This window comes from Eschscholzia californica, unplaced genomic scaffold (genome assembly GCF_041429995.1).
Source record: "Eschscholzia californica isolate CP2 unplaced genomic scaffold, dmEscCali1.0.p SCAF_1, whole genome shotgun sequence".
Lineage (NCBI taxonomy): Eukaryota > Viridiplantae > Streptophyta > Magnoliopsida > Ranunculales > Papaveraceae > Eschscholzia > Eschscholzia californica.
This window is the reverse complement of record NW_028238198.1, coordinates 53,062,161-53,086,442: the sequence shown is the minus strand read 5'-3', so window position 1 is coordinate 53,086,442 and position 24,282 is coordinate 53,062,161. Positions and strand designations below refer to the sequence as shown.

At 36.4% G+C, this 24,282-nt stretch overlaps 1 long non-coding RNA gene and 1 other non-coding gene across 2 annotated transcripts; both read right to left on the bottom strand.

Annotated features, from left to right (window-relative positions):
* Nucleotides 1-2,121: 2,121 nt before the first annotated feature.
* On the bottom strand, nucleotides 2,122-8,971 carry LOC147567583 (uncharacterized). The gene is made up of 3 exons (XR_015237792.1): nucleotides 8,779-8,971; nucleotides 2,286-2,345; nucleotides 2,122-2,194 (listed from the first exon to the last, which is right to left on the bottom strand). It is a non-coding gene; the product is annotated as an uncharacterized LOC147567583 (long non-coding RNA).
* Nucleotides 8,972-23,079: 14,108 nt separating this feature from the next.
* On the bottom strand, nucleotides 23,080-23,151 carry TRNAD-GUC (transfer RNA aspartic acid (anticodon GUC)). Its single transcript has one exon. It is a non-coding gene; the product is annotated as a tRNA-Asp (tRNA).
* Nucleotides 23,152-24,282: the final 1,131 nt, after the last annotated feature.

The window sequence follows — 24,282 nt, the reverse complement described above, 5'->3', positions numbered from 1 at the left end:
ATTTTGAAATTCTCTTGATACTTTCTGTTGTGTTGAATATGGAAAGTAATTTTCCTTGAATACATCCTTAAACTGTGTCCATGTCATAGCCATAGGATCTACTAACCGAGCCTCTGTATCCCACCAAGAAGCGGCATTTCCTTCCAACTGAAACACTGCCATTCTCTGCTTATACACATCTGAGCACTCGAGATTCTGCAAAATCTTATCCATCTTCTGGCACCATGCATGTGCTCCTAAAGGTCCCGCGGTTCCATCAAATACAGGTGGTCCCATCTTCGTGAAATGATGATAATGTTGCACCCAAGTCATCTCAGTCGGTGGTCTCTGATTCACCACAGGTACCACAAGACCTCCTGTTTCCCGTGTTGGAACCTGAACCCGATCTCGCTTCCGCATTTTAGCCTCCGCTGCAATGTTAATCAAATCTTGCAATGTAGTTGCGTCAATGGTCACCGTTGCCCCTCCAATCGGATTTTGAACTGGAGTTGCACTGCTCTCAGCCTGCGCCGTTGTACCCACAGTTCCTGTCGATCCTCTTTCCTCGGCAAGGACTCCTCGACCTATCGCCTTGCCTGCACCTCGGCCTGTCCCCCTGCCTACACCTCGGCCTGTACCTCGGCTTGTACCAACATCTAAACACTTATAACCTTTATAGTGCAGGCTATAGCCCAAAAAAACACATTTAGTGTATTTTGGACTAAGTTTGTCAGGTCTTAGTGGTCCTAGATGTGGATAACGTAAACATCCAAAGACCTTCAAAATAGTCTAGTAACTTAATAAAGAGTACTTCACAGGGAGATTTACTCTAAAGGAGTTTTGTAGGCAGTGTATTTATAATAAACACAACAGAGGAGTAAGCCTCGAACCAAAAATGTTTTGGATAGGAGGATTGAAAGAGTAGAGAATTACCCACTTCTGTTATTTGTCTATTCCTTCTTTCAGCTCTACCATTCTGTTTTGGAGTATAAGGCATGAACAATTGAAGAAAATACCACAACTGTCAACGAGCTTCTTAAACTCTCCCTTTGCCAATTCTGGTGCACCATCACTTTGAAAATATTTAATGGTTGTGTTGAATAGATTCTCTGCTGCAGCTTTGAAATGTTTGAAAGCAGATAAGCTATCTGATCTAGTCTTTAAAGGATAAATCCAGATATACGTGTTAAAGTCATCAAGGAAGAGTATATAATATCTTTCACCAAGTTTAGTTATGGGGATTTCTTCTTGTGAGTACTTTGTAACGATTAGTTAATGAACTTATTTCCCAAGGTAAATTAATTTATTGATAAATAATCCTCGAGTATAACTAATCCTCCATGGTTATAAATTCCTTCATTCTCATTTGGGCCTTCCCAATGGCTTCTCTTTCATCTTTCTTTTTTCTACCTATCTCCCTAGGACGAAACTCCATTACCTTGATATTTTGTATCTAGGCATACCTTCATCTCTCACCCTGTTGCCTTAAAGCATATATTGTTGGAACTTTTGAAGATGTTTTGATTCTTATTTTCAATGACAATTATGACTTACTCTTTTGGCTATGTCTGATAACCTTATCTATATTGACAATGAACTTAAAATGAAAAGATAAAACATGAATTCCTTACGAGTACACTGTTAGGGTGTATTATGTACATATCATGATATATGATGTAATATTGACACACACCTCATACAAGTGTTATCACACTGTTTCTAATGGGGGTCATGAGATTTGGACAATTAATGTTTGTACCATAGATATGAGGTGAAATTTCCCTAACTTCTAGTTTAGTAGAATGTTTTTCTGCATTGGTCATGGATATATTATGTGATATTGTATCGATTCAACGAGTTGAAGCACAATAGCTGTCAAACAAAAATAACAAAAATAAGTTGAAGCACGAAATCCTTCCGAACTAAACCTCTAGTTTATCGATTCAACGAGTTGAAGCACAATAGCTTTCAAACAAAAATAAAAAAAAATAAGTTGAAGCACGAAATCCTTCCGAATTCACCTAAACCTCGAGTTTATCTGTCTGGTTGAGCCACACTGTAAGCCTTGAAAAACACGAGACAGAAGGCTTCATCTACTTGTGTGGCGAGATTGGAGACCTCTGGGCCCTAGATGCGATTCAACCAGTGAACCACACCTTCCTTGGTGCCTCTTGAAACAAGGATATTGGGTCCATGAATTAGTTTCTAGGTGCCTCTGAAAACATTGAAGTAGCTGCTGAGGTAAATATTATCTTTTCAATACGATTCTAAAAAAAATGCTATTTTTCAATCCGATAAAATCATACCTTCCAAATCACTCTCCACCATCTGACCAAATGCAAGGTTGAATTTCCTGTACCAGTTACCTAAAAGTAAAATTTTACTCAATTGAACCAGTTACCTAAAAGTTTTGATTTCAAGAAAAAAATGTTGGTACATTAAGGCTAAGTATTTGAATATAAAAACTTAGAATATTAGATCTCCAAAATACACTTTCCCGAACCGCTCGACCTCCATAAAAACCAGAAGCAAAATTTTACCCAATTAAAAAATTTACGTAAAATTCCAACTTTACAAATATTGAGTACATTAAACTAAAGATTTTGGTATTAAGATCTCTAAAGTACACAACGCGGGCGAAATACGGTGCCCAACATTGATTTCTCATATCGAAAAATTTCATCTTACATAGATAATAGTCAAATGTGTCCATTAGAATTGATGTGGCCAATTAGTCGTCCTTTCCGTACAAATTGATATTTTAGGTGAAAATTGATTTTCAAATTATTTGCATTTACTAATTTAGTTGCGACTAATAATTTCCCGTTTCCAAAAAGATGATTAGGCACATTAAATTAACAATAAAATAAATGTATATCATTCAACAAATAATATTCACGTAACACATTAATCCTTTTACCTTAAATGACAAATATATCACAAATGGCTTAAACAAAACCCAACATTTGTGAAAGACTTTTAGCATTCAATTCTTATTATCAATCAAACAATTTCGACAAACAAGTAAAAGAAGTTAAGAAGGTGAGATAACACATCAGTTTTTCACCGATGCTTCTCTCTATCCATCACTTTTTATGCGCCGCTGCTCTCACTTTCTGACTATGCAACTACTATTGCATCCCTCATGACTTCTCAACACATGTGTAGAGATCTCAAATTATTCTATTTCATGGAATGAGATTTGTTCATTGTGTTGCCTATCAACGAGATCCAAATGAAAGCATGAAAGTTATAACCTTTTGGTTATAAATGTAAAAATTTTGATTCAAAAACATCATTTCAAAGTTGTGGCTCACACAATGTATTTAAATTGTCGCTTCGATTGCAGATGAAGCATCTACTTGCCTCAGGTGTCTCTTCTCCCAAATAGAACCTCCAATTGAAATTCAATTGATCAAAAAACTACTTTGAAATAACAAACGACCCCTAATCAATTTTGGATACCTCTTACAACGAGGATACGAGGCACATATGAGGAACATATTCTTGTTTGGTAGACATGTTAATAATCAACCATCTTCTTCATTAATATCTTCTTCATTAAAATCCATACAATGGCGCCAAAACTCAAACTAGTCAATCATCTTAAAGGAAAAAAAATAGTCAAAGTTCTGTACGATGAAAGAACTTTGCTTTTAACGTTATCTCGACGATACCATATATTTGAGGCCGAAGTTTAATATTTATTTTGTAGGTAATCAAATTCTTTGTTATTTACTAATTAATTCATATCATGCGCATTAGCTATTAATTATATGTATTATCTGGTTTAAGTGTTTCAGTGGGTATGAACGAGACCCAACTTGCTACTATGTAATTTTCCTTTAATGCCAATAATATTTCAACAACAACCAACTGGTATCGCCTCAAGGACTTTACCTAGTCAATATTTTTTCTAAAAAATGATAAAAATACTAATAATATATATTAAACTAATAATGGTTTTTACAAGTCATGGAGATTGTGTCGAGACTGTATATATGGAAGAAGTAATTTCCCCGAATATACACCCATTGGAAATATGAAGGGATAAGTACTTAGTGGGAAATAAAGTGAAGTTCGTAGTTAGCGGAAAAGATATATGGATAAGGCTCTTTGGACCACGTCAACTCCACCGATATCAATCTCCTACTCCATAATGCTTTCATTAGCGTGATAATACACCATATTTGGAAATATGAAGGAAAGGGTATAAAAAAATAAGAGTTTTTTATGATATATGAAGAATGAGACTCCTAATTTGGGACATCTAAAAAAGGAAGAACAGACTATTAATTTAGGACGAATGAGATCCTATTATTCTTATAAAAATCAAGAAAACATTGATTAGACGAAGTCCTTGAGGCGATACAAGTGGGTTGTTCAAATGTTTTTGGCATAAACAACATGAAAATTAATAGTAACGAGTTGAGTCATGTTTAGACTGAAGCACTTAAACCCACATTTGAAAATACATGTAACAAATACCTAATGCACATGATACGAATGAATTGGTAATTCAAAAAGAATTTGATTATCTATAAAATAAGTAGCGGACTTCTGCCTCAAATACGGGGTATCCTTGAATGTTAAAAACAATGTTCAGATGGAATAAGTCGAGCATTGGTTGTCCTTTAAGATGATTAACTAGTTTGAGTTCTGCCACCATCGTATGTTGATACGAGGAAGATGGCTTGTCATTTACATGTCTAGGTCGTTTCTCGTACGTGCCACAAATACTAGTTGCAAGAGGTCTTCAAAAGCCCAAATGAATTCCTCTGTGGTTTTGGTAATCACAGAGACGACATAAAGCTTCTTTTGCTGGACTAATTCAAAATTGATTGGGAGTCATTTGTTATTGCAAAATAGCTTTTGGTCAATGAAACTTCATTAGAAGGTTATATTTGGGAGAAGAGACACCGGAGGCCGATAGATGATTCATCTGGAAGAGAAACAACAATTTTAATAGACCACTTTAATAGACCACGTGAGTTGCAACTTTAAGACGATGTTTGGGAATCCAAGCTCCTCCATAACCAAAAGGTTATAACTTTCATGCTTTCTTTTAGATCTCTACATATGTTGATAACTAACACAATGAACATACCCCATTCCATAAAATATAATAGTTTGAGATCCTCAAACTTGTGTTGGGATGCAATGACGAATGCGATAGTAGTTGCAAGGTCAAAAAGTGAGAACACCAACGCACAAAAACTAATAAATAAAGAGATCAGTGAAACACTACAGAGTTATCACCTTTTAGCCTATTTTATTTGTTTGTCGAAGTTGTTTAACTAGTAAGAATTAAAATTAAATGCTCAAAGTCCTTTACAAATGTTTTGTTTAAACCATTTGTGTGATATTTGATATTTAAGGTAAGATTGATGTGTTTCGTGAGTTGAATGAGTGTGCATTTAATTTAATTACTAATCTAATGTGCTCAATTATCTTTTTGAAAAGAAAAAATTATTAGACGCAACTAAGTCGGTAACTAAAATAAATGCACATCATTAGACAACTAATTTTAATCTAAGATACTAATTAGTATAGAAATGACGAGTAATTGATCAAACTAATGGGCACCATGTCCCTATTATTTGTATTGGATGAAATTTGTCGCACAAGAGAAATTAATGTTACAGAGAACTCTACTTTTTTCCTACCGCATATTGTATTTCGATTGCCGTGTGTACCTCGGAAGTAGTAATATCAAGATCTTTAACTTTAATGTACCAAATCTTTTTCTTAAAGTTGGAATTTTTAGGTAACAAGTTAAAAGTGAGTATGGTTTTACTTTAATTTGTTTACGGAGATGGATTGGTTTATGAAAGTATATTTATTAATAAATTATCATAAAATATATTTTATAAGATATAGAGCATAAAGTGTATATCACGAGCATACTGGTTCTAGTACCATATACTGAATGGATTTGCACTTAGGTTACACTGGAATTAAAGATTTTCATGCTAGTTACCCATGTTAGAGTTGGGGCTTCATATACATACGATAATTAAAAGGCAACTTCAGTTATCAACTTCTTTTTATCCTGTGTGAGTAATATACAAGACTATAATAATTAACTATAAATTTGTTATAGAATAAGTCATTAAATACATATGTTATAGATTTTAGAGATTTTAAGGCGCCGCCTCAAAGTTCCGTTGCAGATGATTTTATGTGACACACCTTTGATTAAGAAAGCGTATTTTTATGTCGACTTCTAGGGAAATCTAATAACTATTTGCTTACCTACTATATTTATTTAAAAAATATTTTTGGCTAGTAGTTTACCACTTGTAAATTTTGTTATAAATTTATAGTTACTAATTATATATTCAAGCCACATTAACAGCTACAATGTTTCAACGTATTTTATTTGTTTATGGAGGTGGATGGTTTATGAAAGTGTATTTATTAATAAATTATCATAAAATATATTTTATAAGATATAGAGCATAAAGTGTTATCATGAGCATACTGGTTCTAGTACCATATACTGAATGGATTTGCGCTTAGGTTACATTGGAATTAAAGATTTTCATGTTAGTTACCCATGTTAGAGTTGGGGCTTCATATACATCCGATTATTAAAAGGCAACTTCAGTTATCAACTTCTTTTTATCATGTGTGAGTAATATACAAGACTATTATAATTAAATATAAATTTGCTAGAGAATAAGTCATTAAATACATATGTTATAGATTTTAGAGATTTTAATGCGCCATACGCAAAGTATCGTTGCAGATTATTTTATGTGACACACCTTTGATTGAGAAAGGTGTATTTTTATGTTGACTTCCAGAAAAATCCAATAACTATTTGCTTACCTACTATATTTATTTAAAAAATATTGTTGGCTAGTAGTTTACCACTTATAAATTTGTTATAAATTTATAATTATTAATTACATATTCAAACCACGTTAACAGCTACAAGTTTCAACGTATTTTATTCAACCGTACTTCACTTTTTCTTTTAACTAAGACAAAAATACTGTATTAATATAGAATGATAATTATAATGTGGACAAGACAATTAAATTACTAGCTTTATACTATGTAGTCGGTCTCGGTCTTGATCTCGGCCCGACCGAAGGTCGAGATCCAGACGAACCGAGATTCTTGATCAAGACAGCATGTATAGCTAATAATTTTTTAAACTGTATAAAAATAAAATTACTTGCCATCATAAACAAAACTCTTCCTCTCTCTAGCATCAACTTCTTCTTCTACTTTGAATCATGTGCTTTTCACTTCTTCTTAGTTTTTAATCTTAGTTTTTGCTATTTTTTCTAACTTAACAATTGTATTCCTAATCTACTAGAATTTTCAAAATTTCTATAGAACTTTCAAAGTTCGAGAAGACATGACATCTAAAAATTCTATATAATGAGTAGTTAAGATTTAAGAAGGTAATAAATAGTAGTATACAATTAGGCTTAAAGTTTCCAAAAAAAAGTCCAAATAATTACAAGTTACTCTCTAACATTAATTTCTCAGACTTGATCTGTCTCGGCCGAGCTAGCCGAGAAACTCTACCAAATTCTAACTGGGGGTCTCGGTCGAGTCTCGGGAAAGGGTCGAGACCGAGACGAGACCCGAGATTCTCAGTCGAGTTGAGACCCGAGATTCTCGATCGAGACGACCGAGACCAACTACATAGGTTCTATATCAATGTAATAATATTGCTTTGGTTTTGGTCCTGACATCTGAATCACCCTTGAGCCAATGAAAGCATGCAACTCATCACCATCTGCTTCTAGGTGGAAAAAAGTTGTATTCCAAAATTTGATGCCAACAATATTAATATCAAATGGTTATTGCATAGTGAATTCTACTGCAATATGGAATGACTGAATTTCATAATGGGCCTCATTCCTTCAACACTGGCCCATCAAGAAATCTAATAACACAAAGTTGTGTGGATAAGTTATCAAGTTATGACCAACGCAAAAACCTAGTAACAGATCATGTACCAGAAAATACCTCACCTAAACAAGAACCCCCAGAATCAATCTAACTCTAGAAAACTCCTCAAATTCATGTCATTATCTCTACTAAGACGATATGAAATGTTCTCATACCTCGTAAGAGTAGTATATCATTAAGAAAAAGGAATGCTCCTTGTAAACTTCTCTTGTACATAGTTATCTCATCTTAGTTGAACTTCGACCCATCCATGGTCAGCCATTGCTCCTCATTCCAATAACATTCACATGGTATCTTAGATAGTAAAGTCCTCGTAGTAATTGAAATATCAACTTTTTTTAGCCATCTTCGAACGCATGAGACAACCCATTGTGTAAAAAAGTAACCAAGAAAAGGATAAAGGACGATCAAATAGTTATTCCATCTTGAGATAACGTTGCTTATTACTTTCGAAGTTCCCATAATTAATGTCTGAAGTACACAATTATGTCAAATATATTTATTGTTCATTTATAAATACTAGTCTCCTGACGCACATTGATCCGTATCTTACTTATCTTATAAAAGTTTACTTGTATATCAGAAATCGAACAGATATAAGATTCTAACTTAAATGAAGAATGAGAACAAATCAAGAGTTACACCTATTAGTTTGTATTTAAATTGGAAACCCTAGTTCCAATATCCTGCTAATTAAACAATAGGAAAAATGTTCACAAACACATCTAAATAATATAATGAAAATGAAATGCAGAAATAAGTCAACAGTATGAAGATCTGGTGAATCCGATTTGAAATCTAGAGAACTAGGAAGATAAGTGGCAGTAGATAAATAGATAGAGAAAAAGAAGGTTATAGGTATACCAATTTTTCGATCTAAAACTCGTACCACTTTTTCTTCTTGTTCCTTTGATCCTTTCTGGACGTAATCTCTGGTTGATCCGATTACATTCTTTTTGATGTAATCTTTTATGTTTCTTCGAATAGATGGGAAGAGGGTATGGTACTCAAAGAATGAAAGGGTGGTATGAAAGAACCAGAATTAAACCAAAGAGAATCAGAGATAAAACAGAGATTATTTCATTTTCTACAGGCTTTGCATCCATTTGAAGAACCAGAGGGGGACAAAGTTCCTGATAGAAACTAGAAGATGTAGTTGCAGGCTTTGCAGCACTTTAGGGTTTCTGAGATTGTTAGAATATCCTTTTTATACCCCCACAAACCCTCTCCTGCGATCCCAAGTGAACTTCACGTGGTTTTTTTTTTCTAGTAATATTGTGAAATATGATCATTGGGCCTTTGGGCCAGCGGGTTCCCATGATCCAGAGGTCATGGATTCCAATAGGAATAACTGGTCTTTCACAAGTCTTTATAGGAGGAAAGAAAGATTGGAGGTACCAGCTTCTCTCTCTAGAATTGTTTTAGAATCTCTTCAATTTAAAGTAGGCAAGATATAAATTGGTATACAAATTAACCTAAATGCTTATGGAAGTAAGAAATTAGTCTTGGAATGATTACATTGACCTTTGGTATAAGAAGAACAATTTTTAGCAAAGGCACTGCATTAGATAGGGAGAGCATTCTTTTCAGGGCCGTGTGGTGGGGGGTGCGGGCCTTGCGTTCGCACAGGGCCCCCCACCACGAGGGGCCTCATTTGCTTCACTTTTAAGGGTGTAGCAGTCGAGTTAACTAGGACCGATTTAACAATAGTAACACCGAAACTGTAGTAGCTTGCTGGTTTGATGCTTGCCTACCGCACATGAGGTCTTGAGTTCAAAACTAGCTGCCAACAATTTTGTTTCATTTTCACAACACAATGTTTATTTGCTTTTTTGTTTTTGCTCTAATAGCACAACATGTCTTTTTTTCTTTTTCTAAGAGCACAATATTTGTGTGGGTGTTAGTTGATTGTACCATACTCCATTTTAGTTTGATTTTGATATTTTATTTAGTTCCTAAGTTCTTACCATACAAACTTAAAAGTTAATTCCTTATTCTCATAGTTTAATTTTCATGTCTTAAATTTGTAAAGTAATGTTTTATGAAAATAAAAAATTCGTCAAAACAGATGTTTTGCATGAAGAGTGTTACGTCAATCATATATTAACATCATACATTGAGTTTGGATTCGTCAATGATTCAAGCTTTTTTAATAGTTAAATCATTTCAAAACATAAAATTCAGGTAAAAAAAACTCTTTCAACTCTTGTGTTTTTCAAATAAAGGGGCCCTGTTTCAAGTTTGGCACAGGGCCCCTAAATTGTCAGGCACGACCCTGATTCTTTTTAGAACAGGGAGAGATAAACACTTTTTATCTAAAATATCCCAACTTTAACTTTGGTCCCTCCCCTCAAACTATTTTCGACGAAAAGATAGAGAAGAGAAAAATCATGTTCGACCAAAAATCTGTTTGTCGATCAAAGGAAGAGAAGAGAGATAAACACTCTTAAAACCTGTTCAACCCAAAGAGAGAAAAATCCTAAAATCTGTTTGTTTCGATCAAAGAGAGAGAGATAAAGATGGAAACCTAAATCCTAGATGACAAACACAACACTCATCTCCATAGAGGGTTTGTAATTCTTGTTATTGCTTGATTTTTCCATAGATTTTTAAGGTTTTAACACGGATTAAAGTAACTTTTGAAGATTTATAAAAGAAATTTCGCTTAGCATAAATAAAAATTCATGAATGAAAATAGTAAAAATTTTCATCCAGAACAACTGAAAATTTAAACAAATTTCGTCCAGAGCGGATGAAAAAACAGAACAATTTCAGCCGGCTCGGCCGAAATTTATTATTTTTTCAGCGGACCCGGCCGAAATTTGTTGTCTTTTTCAGCCATCCCGATTGAATTTTGTTGTCTTTTTCAGTCGACCCAACCGAAAATCCTCTACGAAACAAAAACGACCTAAAACCCTAAAACATTTGTTCAACCATAGAAGAAGACAAGAAAATAATTTTTCTTTACCTGAGACATATTATCTTCATTATATATGTCTTTGATAAGTCGATGTCCTCGTTTAAGTCGATGTCCTCGTTTAAGTCGATGGTTTCGTTTAAGTCAAATTCTCCGTTTAAGTCGATGGACTCTTCTTTCTTGAAGTAGGTTGCCTCCTTCATTAATGGTGGTTCCTCATCCATGAGATCATGCGGTATCATTAAAAGCTTGAAACTAAAACTATAGTGATGGTAAACTTTGCAAGATTTTTATACTAATGGTGATGTTGATAGTAGTGACGATATTAGGGTTGGGTTGTTTAAGTGAGAGAAAACTACTCGTGAATAGAATATTAGATTTATTCGTAATTTTCATTGAAGTCCTTATATTTTAACAGTATTTGTTAAAATGATCCTTATAACGCCCTCCTTAAACTAATTTAGTAAAGGAAGAGCAAATACATAAATAGACCTTTCTAACGCACTGCCTTTACTAAATATTGTTCTTCCTATACCAAAGGCCATTAGATTTTACTTGTTTGCGAGAGATATAATGGGAAGGAAATGTACAATAGCTTATGGAAAGAAGTGTCTATCTAGGAAGACATATTTTACTCAATTAAGAGCCGGAGTTTTATGTTTAAATTTAAAAATGAAGATAAACCTGAGCAATTAAACCTAGGGAAGTTTTATAGGCGGGCCATTCTTGTTAAGAGGGCCTCTCCTTGTAAATTCGGTACGAGCCCACCGATTTCACAAGAGGCCTTTCGGTACGAGTCCACCGAATTCACAAGAGACCATTTGCTTTGAGTCCACCAAAATTCACTCAAGTAGCCTATTTTTGTGAGTTCGGTAGACCCGTACGAATTGTGAATTCGGTGTACTTGTACGAAATTTATGAGAGGGTCTGATGTAGACGCAACGGAAATTAAAGGAGATAATAAACTAAAGCGAAGAATGATTAAAATAACTGTAAGAACGATTAAAATAACTGAAATACTTAGACTTTGATTAGGGTTTCTCTTCTATATATGAAAATATAGACAGACTGGACCTCCTTTTATAGGAACTTAGACTTTCCTAAATAACGAAAATACTTGATAATGCAACTTCCTAAACCTAACTTGGACTCTTTCTAAAACCCTAATAGCATGGCCGAATGGCCAAAGTGGTGGAGCCGGCCGTTAGGCCCATGGGCGGTGTATCCGACCCGGTTGTATCTGCATCAGCCTCCCTTCTCTCAAGAGGTTTGTCCCGAACTGTTTCGATAAAGAAAACAATGTGATGCACCCGCAGACGAAGAATTCCACCATGGCGATCCTTAATTCCCACTTCGAATGATAATTGCCTTGAATTCGCCAGACACCAATTTGGACCACATCACGAGCTTCATTTCGAATCCAATGTTGCAAAGGTCCTCGAAAAATCAATTGTAGGAAATATAGGTCCAATAAATTTCTACATCTCCAATCATCTTGTAGTTTGACGAAAAAGACCACAAACGGCACATTCTTCTCTTTGGAACAAATAATTTTAAAATTTTCCCAATCTATTACCTTGTCTGCTTCATTGAAGTCCATATCGCTAAACATGAATATCGTCTTTATGATCCTTACATTCTTTAGTGTTCCATTAACAACAATATTCAAAATCCGATCAAAACCATTCTGAGAATCTGTGGAATACCCCCAATCCATATATCTAATCAAATATGTCTTAGAACGAATGTTGTCTCCACCAATTAAGTGCAGTTGAGGATTATCACTAAATGTGATACCCTTTTTTTTACATGGGTCTTCACTCATATTTGATACTAGTAACCCTAAAGCGACACAAACATCCATGGGCGTTCCTGACATACTCCCTGAAACATCACAACCGGCAATGTAGTTCGTCAGGTTGCCGCTTTTCAATAAATCATCGACCATTAATTGCCATTGAAGCTCTGCAACTTCAGAACATCCTTTATTATTATCATTGTTGTCTAAGGATGTAAAAATGTGGTGCGGAAAGAATGCTCCAGCAACACATTTCTTCTCTCCCCGTGTCACATTAACAAGATAGCTCCTGAATCGTTTTTGGTCGTGTTCTAGAAAGAACTGCTTGTAGTTGTCCATGGCGACCAAGACCATCCAAATATGAGGCATGGTCTCCCATTTCTCAGTATTCATGAAAACGTCTGGAAATTTCAGTGTATTTCGAAGAGGGATAAGAACTTCTTTTCTTAATCGATCACGAATTATGTAATTGTGATGAGCTTCTTCATACTCGACATCATAAATTCGAGGGGAAATTCTTCTTGCCCCTGTCTCACTAAGCAAAGTAGATCCATCGGATGAATAATCCAACGATGAACACCATTTCGAAGCGGAATAAATTTTACTCAGTTTTTTATATCATGAATCAAGAACGCAGCAAATAGTTCAAAGATTTGATCTTGTAAATACCCGGGATACGGATCATTCCAATATCAATCTCTTGCTTTCTGTGCTTTTGAATTCGTGATATCTTTTTTTAGAGTTCTTGCTTCCTCTGTAACAATCTCAATTTTGGTATGGAAAGTGTCCCTTATGCCCTCTCACAAGAAGTCTTCAACCTCCTGAAATCCCTAGGCCAGGGTTGTTAGGAATGTCCTTTTGTTTCTTCTTGAACTCCTGCACAAAGTGATTCACCATTGCGTTTTCAAAATCTTCCCATCCAAGGTGGGTATCTCCAGCAGTTGCCTGAACTTCAGAAACACCCTTTTCAATGGTGAACAAAGAGATATCAAAAGTACCACCGACGGGTGGAGCATCATCAATCTTCTTCTTATCCGCAGCAACTAGCTTGCCTCTTATCTTCTCGTCCTTGATTGTGTTTCTCATGTAGTATGAGTAATTCTCCAAGTCAATCTTGGGCTCGACCTTCTTTATGTGTTTTTCATCCTCGGACTTGAATTTCTCTGCATCTTGCACCATCTTCTCTATATGATTCTTTGACAACCTTTCTTTCTCATTCGTGAGTGTGTAAATAGAGGAATTAATCTTCTCTTTGGTGATTTTTGGAAGAGAATTTTGCGGATGGAGAGTTGATAGAGAAAGAGATGATGTGGAAAATGATTGATGAGGAAAAATTTTATGATTCTAAACTAGGATGTTGTCTCCCGGAATTTCATATGAATCATAAAATTTGGTCAGACATGGATGTTTCATATCACGGCTAGGATTTAGGTCTGATGAAGAAAAACTGCTTCTTTCTTCCTCCTCCGCCATTGACTGAATTTTATTCCTTTTTACTAGACCTTCTCCTTCAATATCATCGATCTTAGTGATTGAAGTAACTTCGGAGAACTGTCTTCTCGATTCAACTGTTTTTTCTATTCATGTCAAATATTCATAGAAAGGAAGAAAAATATACCTGAAGATACTTTTCAATATAACCCAATTATCTATGAATTGTTTTCCTTGATCAATGAGAGAGTGTGAGAGAGAAAGAGATAGAGTGTGAGAGAGAAAGATATAGAGAAGAGAGAAATAATAGTGGTGGTGGTGGTGGTGAGAGGTTGTGAGAGGTGGTGGTGGGAGGTGGTGACCGCAGTTCGTGGGCGGAGATGAGAAAGAAAAAAGTAGTTGTTGCTCGGATCTGACAAATTCTACAATTTTTCGTATAAAGTTTTGTATTGTATAAAATTTGACAAAATCCACAATTTTGCTTGGAAAATTTTGTACCACTAAAAATATTTTTGTGTTCCCAAAAACAACGGTCTTAAACAACTTAGTGAAAGCAAATAAAAGGAGGGTAAGATTCCACCTAACAACAACATGATCTTACTCCCCCAACCCTTTTTTTCTTTAGAAAATTTAGTCAAAACTTCAAAGAAATGGCTTTTGGTAATAAAGGACTCATTGAATTATTTTTTACTCTTTTAGGAAGGACAAACAGATGGAAAAAAGTTTTTCATGCTGGGAGTCGTTACTAAATCTACTAGATAAGAAAATAAAATTAGAACTTGGGAAGTATTGATTTCAGTGGGAGAAATTGATATTATCATAAAAGCTTACGAAAGGGTACGAAAGCAAGATAATAACAAAGCGAAGTAAAAATGAAACTAAACTGTCACCTTAGATCGATCATGGAGATGCACGAATCTAAGGGATTAGGATCAAGGTATAAGTATCCTAAGAAGACTTATAAAATTGAGAACGTAAAGGAGTTTACGCGGGTGCTCAAATTTTACAGACTCTTGTTATCCGAAATAAACTTGGTTTACTTCATCATTTAAATTATGGTTTAGAATTTAGACGACAGTCCAAAATGATGGACTGTTCCAGGTAGGTTTATTAGATACGTGATCTAATGAAGGAAACCCTACTAAGTGAACATGGAAGCACACCATCATACGATCCCTGGTCCTGGTCATTGATTGGAGAATAATGACTTAAGAAGACTAGCATGAGTGATTGACAAGATAACGTTGTTTTTTGGGCTATGGTAATAGGAGTATTCAAGGTCAACTTCATTGGTGTATTGTTGATACACTGGAAACCCGCCAAATGAGAGTACTTCAAGAGTTGAAGTTGTGAGTTGTCATAACTCTCATTTAAGCAAATTGGAGAGATTCCTCAAAACACGAGTACTCACTCAGTTTATGGAAGGAATGTCGAACTTTAGTACCGTTAAACGCCAGCCGTAAAAAGTGGTTATAAAGGTGGATTATTGGGGGAGACAGGATAGACATGAAATTGAGTGGGAGTACAAGAATGGAATATATTTTCCTTAGTAAAATCAGGACAAAGTATCTCCGGGCCACTTGATGAGAAACAACTGAAAAATGCATCGCCGTGCTCAAATGGATTAAGAGTTAATCATTTGGATTGGAAGTTGTTCTCGGGATCAAGAGAGTCTGATGAATATGACATATCAGATGAGATACGAAAAAACATGGGAATCGAGCATTGCACTTGTTCTAAGTACAAGTGGGAGACTGAAGGATATATTGCCTCAGTCAGAAGGAATGGTATCCTTCCGAAGGAGTGTCCGTCGGCCAAGGTTGCAATGCGTACAATTTGGCGAATAGGATCTTAATGACCTTAATCGGAAGATCATTAGTCCGGTCCAATTAGGGGTCGTAATGCTTAGTTAGAAGCCAACTACGATCGTCGGGTAACTTCGGTAATCCGCGGCTAACATAGACCGGATCCTACAAGGGTTGCACATAAGAGTAATGATTTGAACAGAGAGAATTGACTAGAAAGAGAATGGAAAATAAGTGGATTGAATCCATTATTGGTAAGTCCATATTAGTTCGGAGAAAAGAGATATAAACATGTCCGGGCCCGAAAGGGAGGCCCGAAGCGGCTTTAGGTGGGCCAGCCATGTGATGGCCGACCAAGGCAAGGGGCCGACCATTACATGGACGGTTAGGCCCATAGTGGGCCGGCCAAGGAAGCCCTTAATGGGTTATGTTGGCCGACCACTCAAGGGAACCCTAAAAGAGGGTAATTTTGGAAGTTACCTTATAATTAGGTTTTAGGAATCCTAGTTTGGGTCTAATACCTTTTCTAGGGATTTCTATATATACCTAATTAGACAACCTAAAGAGGAGGTCTCGAGTGTTAGACAATTCTCAAAAGGAGAAACTGTCAACTGAAAGAGTTTCAGAATATACATTTCAGAGAGAGAGAGAAAAAAGGAGTTTTCTCAAGTATCTAGTCAAGAAGAAGGAGTTCTTCATCTCAACCTTCAAGAAGGTCCTAGCTGACTGAAAGGAGGGAGTTCAAGTTATATACTCGATGTCTCAAGTAGAGGAGCTACTCTTGGAGCTCTTATCTTCCGAATACTGGTCGGGATTTAGTTCGTGGGAAAGCGATTAAGAGGTATTCTTCTTTCCATTCTAGTTCATTGATATGTTCATGTATAGATCCTGGAAACTAGTGTTAAACATAGAGATGTTTGAGATTCCGCTAACAACACTAGACAATTAGGTGTATGAGATACCCCTAGAACCCTTCACGTGATTGAAGAAGGGAAGATCATGATAAAGAAGGTGTCTAGGGCAGATAATCCAGCGGATATGTTGATTAAGGCAGTTACAACTTTCAAGTTTAAGCGTTGCTTAGACTTGATTGGGATTTCTAGATGTTGAGCCCTTTGGAGGGTTGGAGCGACAATGACACAGAGGTGTTGAGTTGTGATGGTGGCGGATTTAAGTCAAGAGGAGCATATTCAAGTCAAAGTGGAGATTTGTTGAAAGTGTCTTTAATATGGGTTAATATCGAACCTGGTTTACGACCCACCAACCCGCTTACAAGGCAAAGGTAATTATCTGCGGAATTTTGGACCCGTTAGCTGAGCTGATTACTGAGAGAGGGCTGGTATGTGAAGCAAGGCTCTGAGGCAAAGCTGATCTCCGAGACAGAGCTGAAATGCGGAGCTATGCTTATGTCGGTTATTAGTGTTAGCGTATTTATGTGTGATGATGTACAAATTTTCCAGATGTTGACTAACGTCAGAGAGTCAAGAACGAACCTGAAGTCCAACGGACCAACCCGGCTTAAGGTAAACAAAACGACTAACCCCCTACACCCGGTTGTACTTCAAGAGTTCCAGATGTGAACATGTTGCCTGGTGAGAAGAGTCTCCTGGCGTGCATCCTGATTACTTCTTTTCTATCCTTCGACGCTGCATTCTTTCTGACTGTTTCAGTTTTGCGGAGGCTTTCTTCTAGTTGTTTCATCTCCTCTTTTCCTTGTACGCGGTCAACCTTGAGTTGTTCTATTTCAGCTATGAGTTCGGCCACATTGGGAATCAGGTTTTGGGATCCCCGGGGGGGTGTATTCCTCTGAAGACATGTCTGCCTGAAGAGCTTAAAAAAATAATTAGTTTCGAGAAGGTACTTGATGATGTACAAAATGTCCAGACGTTGACTAACGTCTGATGAGTCAAGATCGGACCTGAAGTCCATTGGATCGACCTAGCTTAAGGTAGCAGGACAGTTGAGTCGTTGATAGCCCACCCCATATTCCATAACTAGGAGGTCGGCCAGAGGAAACCAGCCCTGCAAAACGCCCTTGGCATGAACAGATCAGCCCTGGGGTCCTCAAAGGAGTAAGGGGGGCTTACACAGGTTCGACCAGTGTCTTACGTCCAGAACTAGGGAGGCTGGAGCGCCAAGCAACCTACCGACTTAATCCCGAAACTTCCAAAGAGATCTCAGTCGGCTACATATTTAGAAGTGTTTAAGCCAGTTTGGACTCCACGTATCTAAAGGAGGAAATTTCTCCTTTATAGTTTATCACTTCGCCAAGATATCTACGAAGAATCCTTAAACTTAGAACTTCCACTTACCAAGATCCGAGCTGGACTCTAAGAGAAACCCAACTAAATTTTTCCGACATTAACCTGGTCTATCCGAGGGCCCAAATGGAGTTTTTCCTAGAATTGATTTTAGAAATCATTAAGGAAGAAATGTAACGTGCCATTGTTCCAATGTTTGCAACAGTCTTTGCCTAGAAACTTTCCAGCTTACTGCTCTTCCAAGTCAAGATTGTCATCTTATTCTGGAAGTTTGCAAGATATAACTTTTCAACCTTTTATTTCCTATTGAGAATTTAGCATAAGTTCTTCTCAAGAACTTTGTGCGATCCAGATCAGCTTATCTGGATTTGATTGGTGACGACCATAGATACTCCTAGTATTTTGGGACGTCGAGGCGAATGCTAATCATGTCCAACGTGACAAATTTTGTGCCTTAAGCATAACCATGTTTCTCATGCGTGTTTGCTCATCAGAATCCTTTGGATGTTGAAGCTTGCTAAATTGTCTGCCATGAGACTTGGGTTGAAAAACTTTATCTGAATCTTTCACATTAGACTTTTCAAGACCTTTTCTTGAACGAGTCATATCATCTTCTCGATCTATCTCCATAGATCTTTGATACCCAAAAGCATTTCACCTTAGTGTGTGGTCCTTTTATTCAGTCAGTTTCAAACTGTTTTCAACATCAGAATGTTGTTCTCAATCTCTAGTATGTCGTCTACACACTAGACCAAAGAAAACTTGGTCACTCCTACTAACCTTCTTGAACTTCCTGAATTCAAGATTTATCTTCATTCTCAGAGAAACCAACTCTTGATTACTTTGCAGAATCGAAGATTCCAACTCCTATCCGCCCGCTTGCATCCTTCGATCGATTTTTAAAGCTTGCAATTATCACCAGCATTTAGAAGTGTTAACTTCCTCCAAGATGTGTCACGTAAACATTCTATTTGCTAGTGTTTAATCATTATGGTCTCAAGCGCCGCGATTTGAGAGATGGTCTTTTCATAGTCTATACCATGAATTTGGTCACCTTGTTTCTTAGTCTTGATCTGAGAAACACCAACGTTTCCATCCTTGTCTAATTTGCACTTTGAAAAACCTATTTTTACTTAACAAGAACTATTCCTTTAAGGAAATAGACCAAGTTCCAAACTTGATTTGAGACATGGATTTCGTTCTGATCTTATGGCTCCAAGCCATATATTAGAGTGATTCCGTCATAGCTTTTGTGTAGATTGTTCATTTTCTTCTTCAACAGGTTTTTAATCCTCTGAGACAGGTCTATGAGTCTTCAAGGCCTATAAGGGGTTTGAACAACTTTGAGACGCTCTCAACTTCTTGAGGGCTCTCCTACGAATCTAATTCAAATATTGAGATTTGTACAACACTGTCAGTTTGTTGCTCAGATCGAATTTCTTCGATATATTAAATTTCTCCCACGTGTCTTCTTGGAATAACTCTTATTTCAAGTGAGACACCATCGTGAGCAACAACTATCTTGTTCTCTGATTGTTTGTGGAAGAATCCCCAACATTTTTTTATCGCATAAAGAAATATTTTGTCTGATATGACAACTTGGTTCTCGGTAACCATTTACGGTAGTTTCATATCTCTAGACCTTGAGAAAATACCTCTTTGGAACCATTCCAACCCCATACTCTTATGGTGTCTTTTCGTCTATCGACAGAATGTGGTTAGGTAGGATAACCGACGATGTTTGAGAATATATCTCCGAAAGTGTTTGGACGATTGGCCTATACCCATCATTAATCGACTCATGTATAACATGTTTGATCACTCCCATTTGACTCATGACCCATACGATGTGTTTGCTGGAGAAAGGTGAGAAACTATTTTTCAACTTCTTTGATGGTTATCAAATTCTTGACTCAAATATTCATCATCTCGATCTAATTGAATGACTTATATTTTGTCAAGTGGATTCTGGTTAACTCTAGTTAGTGTGTCAATAGTTTTACATACATCCGTATGTATGAAGACTATTAGTTCACTAGTCATATCTTCCTTTCGAAAAGGTGACTTTGTCAAATGGTCCTTTTGAACAAAAATTCACATGTGTCATATGATTCTAAATCATTGGACTTGAAGTCCATACCACTGGATCGTCATCATGTGTCTTATGTCAATTTGACGCAATGACATAGCTAGAGTTGACCGGCTTGAATCCTTTGATTATAGCATATTGTATCATTGTTAACGCTTTAGGTCTCCTGGAGCCGACTTTGTTAATTTAGCACTAACTTAAAACATTATATGTTTCTAGAAGAACATAGTAACACTTATTAAGTTCTAAGCTAGATCAGTGTCTAAAAGAAGACTTTAATCCAATTCAGCATTCTTTGCAATCACTTGCTTCTGGTCCCTCTTGGATCTTTTTCTCCTTTTAGTCAAGTATGTAATTTCCTTGGGCTCACACTGAGACGCACATCCGGTCTTAAATACCTGATGAAGGAAGTCTACTAACCTGCTAGATTAACTTTGTTAACAAAGATGCATGAACCAGAATTCGCAATTCCGTTTATTTTGTCTTCCAGGTACTTAGGGTAGTTTCCTTTAATGGCCTAGTCATTGCTTTAGGAACATTTATACCAACCCTTTGTCCCTATGAATCATAAGAAGCCTTCTTATATTCTTTTGGTTGCTGAATCTTAAGAACTTGCTTCTTAGATTGAACGTTCCTCAATGTTCTTTTCAGTTGTCCTTACTAATTGAGGTAGCAACGAATTTTAAGAATGGGATATTCTCGGACTTTTTCTTTGTTTCGAATTCGAGAGTGTTTCTCGGATTCTAATCCAATCAAGGAAATAAGTTTCGTTTTATTTCTTCTGATGGAATGAACGAGGAAAACTATTTTCTAGCAGTCATATATCCTGGGTGAGTAATGATGGGTCATGAAAATGTCCCATCTGAGTCGTTTAATTTAGTCGAGTTAGTTCGTTTCGAGTCTTTATTATAATAAAATGGTTGATTTTCTTGATTAGGTGTCTTTTGCAGAGTTAGGTGTGAAAAACGGTTAAAAACGAGGAAAAGATGCATGAAGGGTATTTTGGTCATTTGAAGTCAAGGACATTCTGGTAATTTGGCGAAGATCAGCGCGTGGTTGAAAAGTAGAGGTCGAGACGAGTCCGTAGGAGAAAACGGAAGTCAAATCGGAGTCCGGACGAAGGAATAAATCAAGGTCAAAGTTGAGCCAAAGAATGTTGACTGGTGGGACACCTTCGGGCATGGTTCTGGCGCGCGGAATACAGGAAGACACGTGAGCGCGCTGTGGAGGCTGGTGTATCCAATTCCCGTGTTTGCGTTGTGCAGCGAAATGGATCCTATACGCATGATAGAGTGTAGCGCGTCGCAACTTGCCTCCGTAATCCCGCTCCCACGTTCTAATCTTGACCGTTTGCTTCCGCGCTTACGAGATCGTGCGGCTGCTGACCGTCCCGTCATTAAGCTGTTTACATGTTACCCGAAGCTGTGTATTAGGATAGTCCCAGACGCGTGTCCATCTCTCGTCCCTCCAGATCAGCGCGCTTCAAGATCCGACGGTTTCTGAGTCGTCCCACTTTGTTATGCTACGTCCGTTCACACCCTAACGACCAGATTCTCCACCTCCTTCTCCAGCCGACAAGTGTCCCTCTCAATCTTGATTTCAAACCCTAGCCGCCTGGGTTTATCCTTTAAACCCTCCCAAATTCCAAAAGCGACCCTCTCTTTTTCACTTTTTACCAATTTAACCCAACAAAAAACCCTAACCCTATATAATAACTCTTGATCCTCCATTGAAACTTAGACTTGAAAGCCCTCTCAACCTCCTCTTACCTATCCCCTCTTACCTATTTCTTTCTCCAACCTATTTTCTCTACCAAATCAATCTTTTCCATCCTTTTTTCATCTTTCTCTACTACTACTACTTCCTCTCTACCACACTATTATTCTTCCATTAATAGTCATCTCCTTCTTTCTTCCATATTCTTCTATCATCTTTATCCCCTTTCATCTCTTCTTTCTACATCTAATTTCTAATTTCTTCCTTCTCTTTCTTTTTTCTTATTTGAGTGCAATAAAATAGCTAGTACTTGGATTTCTTGGAGTAAAATTCTTGAGCACAATTGGAGCAAATCTTGGATAAAATGGAGATACATGGGAATATGGAATTTGAACATTCTTGGTGATTTCTTTCCATTAATTTCTTAGTATTTTCATTTATTTTGCAATGTCAATGAATGTTACTCTAGATTCCATGTATAGTTAACTTAGCAATCTAAGGTTATAAATGAAACCCATTTTGGATCTTTGTAATACTTGTTTTGATTAATTAAATCCTTTGATGTGCTTTAATGTCTATTGATTTTTTATCTATATGGATTAGATTTTCTTTCCATTACTCATGCCTCATAATTAGATATTTAATACTTTCGTTAAGTTGTTAGATGGAGTATGCTTTTTAGATGATGAATAATAGTTAAGCAATCTGAATCTCTATAAGGTAGACAATTAGAATTAGTAATTACAAAATTGTTTTATCTAGAACATCATCCGGAATCCAAATAGTTCATTATATTGGATCCCGAGTAAATACAAAAGAGATTTAAGTAATTAATTGCTTGTTTTATAAAGTGAAATTGTGCGGTGGATTTTATAATCTTAGATATCCTCTCACCTCTCTTTTAGATAGTTTATTTAATTTTATTTGTTTTCTTATTTCTTACAAATCAATCATCAATTCTATGAAGTGGGGTGTGTGTGTTTTAGTCTAAGTAGCTATTGACATCTTGATTATTGGGTTAAACTCGCCTTCAATATCCGAAGTTGCCTACCTATCCCTTGGGACGATTCATGAATTTACTAACATACTATAACTTGACCCCGTATACTTGCGGGAATAGACCTATTTTAGGCCTATCAAGTTTTTGGCGCCGCTGCCGGGGATCGAACCCGGGTCACCCGCGTGACAGGCGGGAATACTTACCACTATACTACAACGACAAGTTAGTTCTAAGTTTCATATAATTCTTATATGTTTTATAAGTTTTATTTTGTTCCAATTCCTATTTTATTATATGTTTCATATAATACTACAATATGTTTTATATGTTTTATTAGATGGGACATATAATAATTCTTATATGTTTTACTTCTAAGGCGTGGTTTGTTCCAAGTTTGGGGATGGCGCGAGCTTGGCAGCAACTTGGAACCTCTTTATACATGAGCCTTGGTAGTATCATCTTTTATCTCCTTCGGTTATGGTAATATCTCCACTCTTCTCTTTAGATTGATGTGTCTCTTTATCTTTTGGTGAGTGTATGCTTATAATATTGAGGACAATGTTAGTTTTAAGTTTGGGGATGCGGGATATGACCATAACCAATGCATGACCATGGGTTTCAAAGACAAAAGGGTTCAAATTAGCCAAAATTTGAAAATTTTGAACATTTTGAGTTGATTTGCATGTGATTCTAGTGATAATTTTAAGAATTTTGATGCATATGTGTCGAGTTGATGAGTTTTGTGATTGCTAATGGCCTTTCCATGAAAGTCGAGTCCTTTAGTGTTTGTGTTGTGCCATGTGAGTGACATCTTAGTGAAGAAGAAACATTTCTAAGAGACCTAAAGTAGTCATTAGTGGAGACTTAACCCATGTGAGAGCTCAAAGCCTAAATTGTCATTCGAGTGTACTCTTCCGCGCTAACTCCGAGTAGAATGAAGAGCTACTCAGCCTCATAACTTATAAAAGAGCTCATTTGATCTCGTGTGCTCAATTTCCTTATCCACTAGGAATGACATTAGGATAGCGAATTAACCTTGCCCTTGTAGTCCATGAAACCCAATGAGAATGCCAACTAGAGGAAAGCGGATACTCTATCACCATCCATCATCTTATATCTCGAGAATGAAGACATGAGATAAAAGAATGAAGAATGTCAAAAGCAAGTATGAAATGAAAAGTTGATTGCAAGAATAGAGTTGTGTGTGTTGTATTTTGTTTTGGTTATTTGTATTTGTGTTATGAAAAGAAAAGAAAAAAAAAACAAAGAAGAAGAAATGAAAAAAAAGTGATATAAAAAAAAAAAGAAAAAAAAAGTGAAAAAAGTGATTTTTGTGTATGTTTGAGCATGT